The sequence below is a fragment of the Sorghum bicolor genome, chromosome 3 (assembly GCF_000003195.3).
Source record: "Sorghum bicolor cultivar BTx623 chromosome 3, Sorghum_bicolor_NCBIv3, whole genome shotgun sequence".
In the NCBI taxonomy this organism is placed as follows: domain Eukaryota; kingdom Viridiplantae; phylum Streptophyta; class Magnoliopsida; order Poales; family Poaceae; genus Sorghum; species Sorghum bicolor.
This window is the reverse complement of record NC_012872.2, coordinates 30,898,317-30,904,908: the sequence shown is the minus strand read 5'-3', so window position 1 is coordinate 30,904,908 and position 6,592 is coordinate 30,898,317. Positions and strand designations below refer to the sequence as shown.

Here is a 6,592-nt window from a genome sequence, read left to right as displayed (position 1 = left end):
AGCAGTTGCTGTTGAAGCTGTCGTTGTATGTATATAGCAACGGACTTCATCTTTAGCAACGGACCATCCATCGCCCCATCATTTAGCAACAGACAGTCTATTAGTAGTTTTTGCAACGGACAGTTCATCGCAATAACAACTTTTAGCAACTGACAGTCCATCGAGATCAATTGAATAAGTAAAAAAAATAATCCACATATATTTAAAACTAGACCACATTCACAACCAATATTATACTAAATGACATACACAAATAGACACATTAATCATACACTCAGTCATCCATATCAAATGAGTACATAAATAATCATGTGACTAGCTTATTAAGCTTCTTGCCATCAAACCAACATACAAACATGCATATAGTAGCTGAATACATAATCTAGGTAAGTCATCCAAAATTGATCCAACATTATGACCATCGAGTCCACAAACTAAAACTTCCAGATTGTAGTCCAAAAGTATTCAAAGATAGTATCTAGTACACCATAAGATAGCATCTAGTCCAAAAGCATTCAAGTTTACTCCCAGCACCCTTCTTGCCAACAATCTAGCACTGCCTAGCGTCTCTAAGATGATCTTGCAGCACCTTGAGAAAATCTTTGAGAAGAACTAGCAACCCCCTGAGATCTTGTTTGCTGATTGCAGACCTTTAGCTGTTACAAGTATCATAGTTAGAAATTGTAGATCTTGCAGGCAGGCATGCATGGAACATCATGAAACATAATGTTGGAGGTCAGTTGTAACTTGTAAACCGATTACAAGTAGGAAGACCAATTCAGTTGATGGGTCTCAGTAATTATAGAAAACACATGAGCACATATAGTAGTGAACAAAATAATCCTATCTTATGAGAGATTGAAGGTGAACAAAAACCTGAGCACTTACAGAGCACACACATGGATCTATTATAGAAGACATGTAAACATTGAATACTACTAACACTAGTACACTACTATTGCCATGTTTTCCAATGAAGTATTTGGTTACTACTAAAACTACTAATACAAAGTCGTATTCATTATGCGAAAACGTGTTAGAGGTAGGTCTACTATGTTCAAAACTATACTACTATACCACCAGAGCGATTGCTAACTTAAAAAGCGTTTGCGGATAGCCTAAAATGGATCTGAGAAGAATTTGGAGAGCTGAGTTAAAGGTTTACTCTGATGAACTGAGATAATGGTATCAGATAACTTGTAACATATGTAAGTCAATAAAGGAACTATTAATTTTGGAACAGCACCGAACTGACAGATTCTAGGAGCAATATATATTCACAAATCCTACCTTTTCAATTAGCCAATAACGATTGCAACAGGATTCCTAATCTTACTGCTGGCCTGCAGCAACACAATTGGCCCTTAATATGCATACAATGTACACTGCATGAAAGTCAAACACACCCTATCAAAAGACTTTTGTTAGTATATATAAAACTAAAGTAAAGTTCTCCTAAAATGATCTAGGTTGACTTTCTTTAACACTGTTTAAGTGAAGTTCTTACTAAAAGCACAGCCAAATGCCACAACTATAATATATGCAGATTTAGTTCTGGACAGTTCATATGCTTCAATTGTGATTAAAGAACCTCAATTGGGACATATGTATCTAAACAAGCTTATCCGGCTGGGATTCTCCAGTAGACAAGGCAAGAATAATAGTAGTAGAACATAGTCCTGACTAAATCTTGAGAAGAATTACTATAACAATGTCTTCACCTTTTTATATCTTTTAATTCATAAAGGATATTATGGCAACCAAAATTATTTTTAGAACCTACAGACTAATATCTACAACTTTCATAAAGAAGACATATTTTTATCATGCCTTTAAGGTATCCTAATCCATAGTTGAAGACAAACCTCATAATCTGCTCAAGAATTGTGACAACAAGGTTCACATTTTCATATACCCAAATCCTCAAGTCCAAAAATATGAAATTTAACCAAAGATCAGAGAATTCCATATCCTACAACTTTGGTATTACTAACCTTTGCAGAAAGAACCAATTAAATGGACCTGAGCAAGACCCAATATTAACTGAAAATTACGCTGAGGAAACAATACCTTGAGCTTTGAAAAAATATATATCTAGAGTTTCGCTTATCCAAACATCATGATTCCTACCAATCTGGAAAGCTATAGGAAAGTACTGCAAGTCTCTTATTCTTTGTGAAGTCCCACAATGCCTCTAAGGTTCCCAAAATACACCTATATCTAGTTCTATCAAAAATTTCGTCAGAACATGACAGCTAATTTAGAAAACTCATATCTCCCAAACCATTCGGGATAAAATCATGAAACTTCACGAGCTAATAGATCTGAAGCTCCTCTACAACTTCCCTATTATCAACATTCGAAGAAAAAGAGATTTAAGTCACGGAAACTACAGTAATAGGTATAGTACTCAAGAAACTGCACATCTAGAGCACTCATAGCTTTTTACAGAGTTACAGACTAGATGAACTAAGCATGAAGAAACAAAAATAAGAGTACTCACGGTTAGATCAGAGGAGTTGTTGCTAGAGCCCAAATCCCCACACACAGCAGCACACATAGGCTTCTTGACCCTACCTGGGCGCCATGGTTGTCGAGTTCAGCACCTCGGTGGTGCACGCCGCCGCCCGACCTGCACACAACACAGAGAAAGAAATCAAATGAGAAAGATAGCTAGAAAGCTGCTAGTGTCCTTAGATTCGATTCTGAGGGAGTAATAGAGGAGGAAATCAAACCATGGTTGCCGATTTACGGCATCTAGTTTGAACACAGTGAAAGGGGGAAAGAGAGCAGAACTGGGATCTCAAATTAGAGGGTATTAAAAGGTCAGAATGGAGGGGAAATGGCAGGGGTAGCACCATTGTATTGGAGAGAATAGTATGGAGATAATTAGAGGTGAGATTTGCCATCTGGGGAGGTGGATTTGAGCAGTGGGGGCTGCTGCCATGTGCAACGTGAAGAACAGATAGGGGTAAGGAATGAAGCAGAGGGAGGAAGAGAGAGTTACGGTGCTGGTCCATTGACCTACGGCTGCCTGCTACCTAGGGTCTCAGTGTATTAGTAGTAGTAGTACTACTACTAGGAGGGCAACATATTTTTCTTCTGGGTCAGTCTTAGGGTCTACTGACGTGTAATAATAGACAAATGGATCAATCCATGAGTAGACAACGGAAGGAAAATATTAAGAATATTAATCAATCTAGTGACTAACTAATTCTGTTTTAACAAAGGAAGTAATAACTAAGAATATTACAGCGGGAAGGGCCCAAGTACCACGCGCGAATGGAAAATTTCTATAGCCACGGACCATCTGATGTTGTTCCTGATGTATAGCAACGGACTGTCCAACGCAAAAGAAAAAGATTATAGCGACGGACCGTCCATCGCCCTATTCGGTTTTAGCAACTGACCGTCCTTCACTAACCTTTAGCGACTCACCATTCTATGCTAATAACAACTTTTAGCAACTGCAGTTAGTTGCAGATTAAGGGTTGTGGTGTAGTGTGCCCAGGTCGGTGATTATACTATTGGGAATCCTAAATCTATGTATGATTTGATTGAGGAATTCTACAGCCTTCTTGGAAGTTGCTTTGACCAATGGCATGTACTCGATCCACTTGGAGAATTTGTTAATTAGCACGAACACGAACTTGAAATTGCCAGGGGCTGGTTTGAATGGCCCAATCATGTCAAGACCCCAACAGGCGAATGGCCAAGACAACGGAATTGTCTGGATCTCATGAGCAGGTACGTGGGTTCTTTTGGCGAAGAACTGGCACCCTTCGCAATGCCGGACCAGCTTCTCGGCGTCGGCGACTGCCGTTGGCCAATAAAAACGTGCTCGGAAAGCCTTTCCGACTAGTGTTCTAGAGGCGACGTGGTTGCCATAGGACACAGCGTGTATGTCATCTAGCAGCTTTATGCCATCGTCTTGAGTTATGCATTTCAACAAGAATTCTGAGTTTGTGTTCTTGCGCGTAAGTTTACCGTCGACCAGTATATAGTTTTTGGCTCGTCAGATAAGACGTTCGTTCTCCATTTTGTCTTGAAATCCCAAACCATCCAAGAGATACTTAACAAAAGGTGTACGCCAGTCGTTGCTATTGGATGTCGGAGTGGCGTTCTGAACAAGCAGTGCCTCGTTGCATGGCTTGTCGACTCGTTGCGTGGCTTGTCGACCAGATCCGCTCCAACGCTCGGTGCATCAATGTCTTGGACAAAAACACCTTGCGGAATCTAGGCCCGGGATGATCCTATCTTTGACAGCGCATCTGCTGCTTGATTCTTGTCCCGGACCACGTGGATGTACTCTATGCCATAAAAATTTGATTCCCACCGCGGTATTTCTTTGCAGTACAGATCCATTTTCTCATGAGTCGTGTCCCACTCCTTATTTAACTGGTTAATGACCAGGGCAGAATTGACGTAGACGTAAAGGCGCTTGACTCCTAGTTCAACGGCCAATCGGATGCCGTGCAGGCATGCTTCGTACTCGGCGACATTGTTGGATGCCGGGAAGAAGATCCTAAGGACGTAGCGTAGTTTGTCCTAGTTTGGTGAGATGAAAAGAATTCTAGCACCAGCGCCATTGATGTTCTTGATAGTATGCTTCTATGCTTTTATCTCCTTGTTTTAAAGTTTGCAGTTTAAGACGTAAATCACGTTGATAATAAGGAGGAACAAAATGAGATTTCATATGTTATTTTAAAGCATTCCAAGTTTGAGGCATAGCAGCAACATTATTAGTATTGCAAAGATCACTCCACCAATACAAAGCAAAATTAGTAAACTCACTAGTAGCAATCTAACTATATGCTCAGTAGGCACATTATGAGAATCAAATTTTTGTTGAACAACAAGCTCCCAATCTAAATATGCCTTAGGATCAACATTACCAGCAAAAGGAGGTAGGCTAAATTTAGTTTTAGTAAAGGGATCATTATTACCATGGTTATTACCTCCCATCAGATTGAAGTTCTAGTGGCGATGGTTGCGTGCATCACCGTCATCATCCACATCTTCATAATCAGATAGATCTCCATCTGCATCTTCATCATCACCATGATGAGATTGAGGGCATTGCTCAATCTGTTCAATGCGGGTGACCAGATTGTTCACATTACGTGTCAGCTCAGTCATAAGATTGCGCTGTTCAGTGATGAACGCTGTAAGTTCACCCTTGGAAACACAATCATTGAAATCCGTTGGAGATCCTGCCATGGTTAGAAAATAGGGAAAAACAACAACAAAGAATTATCCCTATCAACTAAAAGGAACAAAGTGGTGGTAGTCGTGGTAAAAATAGAATACAAAATCAGAAGCGGCTTACCACCGTCTTACAAGTGTTCTTAACAAAGGCAAACAGGAGTAAAACCAAATTAGCAAAGTAATCTGTTGTTGAGCGTGGGTAAACAGTTGCAAGATGAATATGTGCTGACAGAATTATATGTGAGCTTTGGACAGACACAATGTAAGTAGCAAGGAATTAGCAATATTCGAATACAGAGTTACTAAGTTCAATAAGTAACCAAAGGACAAATCATAATTGCTCGCTAAGACGTGTCTAGACGTAGCACAACAAGGTGAAACAAAGTATGATGGAAAAACTCAGTGAACAAGCAATAGAGCAGATTTTTCTTTTATCCTGATTTTTCATGGATTTTCCCAAAAGGCACTAGTAGGAATCATGATTTTTTATTTTTCACTTTTTCTTATATTTTTCTCTGAACAGGGATCACAAAAGTTGTAACCACAAAAATTGGCAAATACAAGTGAGGTCAGATGTGGTCTAGAAATTCAGTAAGTTATATGAAAAGCGTGCAAAACCCTTGTCGATTTTTTTCTTTATTTTCCTGAAATTTTTGGCAATTTTTCTAAGACCAAACAGGGCAAAGCCGAAATTGGCTCAGGTCCAAATGATGTCAAGAAGCTGCTGTAAAAATTTCAGATTTTTCTGATAGACGAGCGAAAAGTTATGCCTATTTTACCGAAGGTATCTCAAGTTATGTTTTCAGAAGGTACAACACGGCGGCGGTGGCGGCGGTTAGGGCAAAGCGTCCCTAAACTCCAACACCAATCATAGGATGAATCGTCCCTATGACTAACAGCAGTAGGTATTTGCTTGATGATGTAAGGAGGGCTGCGAAGCAGGCAAAATAACAACGGCTGGCAATCTATCTAGGGTTAGCGCGGCGGCGAGAGATCACACAAGGCGGCTAGCGGAGGCAAGTCGAGTAATGTGGTGGCTTCGACTTGTTGTTTGGAAACAGTGGATAGGATAGTGGCAGAAACTAAGAATAGTAATGGTGCCAATGAACTACGATGATGAACACAATCAAAACCAGCAACTAGACTCAACCACGGACAAACTCAACAAAGCAAATCTGAAAACGAAATTGCAAGGCACAATGGGTGATAGGACAGCAGAAAATTAAATATTTTTGGGCTTTTTGTCGACTGTAGGTAATGAACAAATATGAATTTAGGGCAAACGAGATTATACCTCACGTTAAACCTGAGATATCTGGTACCAATTGATGAGGGTCAGGCCCAATCTTCCGAGAGGTATTTGGTAAATTTGATTGTGGAGAAC

At 39.9% G+C, this 6,592-nt stretch overlaps 1 long non-coding RNA gene across 1 annotated transcript; it reads right to left on the bottom strand.

Moving 5' to 3' along the window:
* LOC110434051 lies at window positions 317-3,006 on the bottom strand. The gene is made up of 3 exons (XR_002451505.1): window positions 2,736-3,006; window positions 2,504-2,632; window positions 317-656 (listed from the first exon to the last, which is right to left on the bottom strand). It is a non-coding gene; the product is annotated as an uncharacterized LOC110434051 (long non-coding RNA).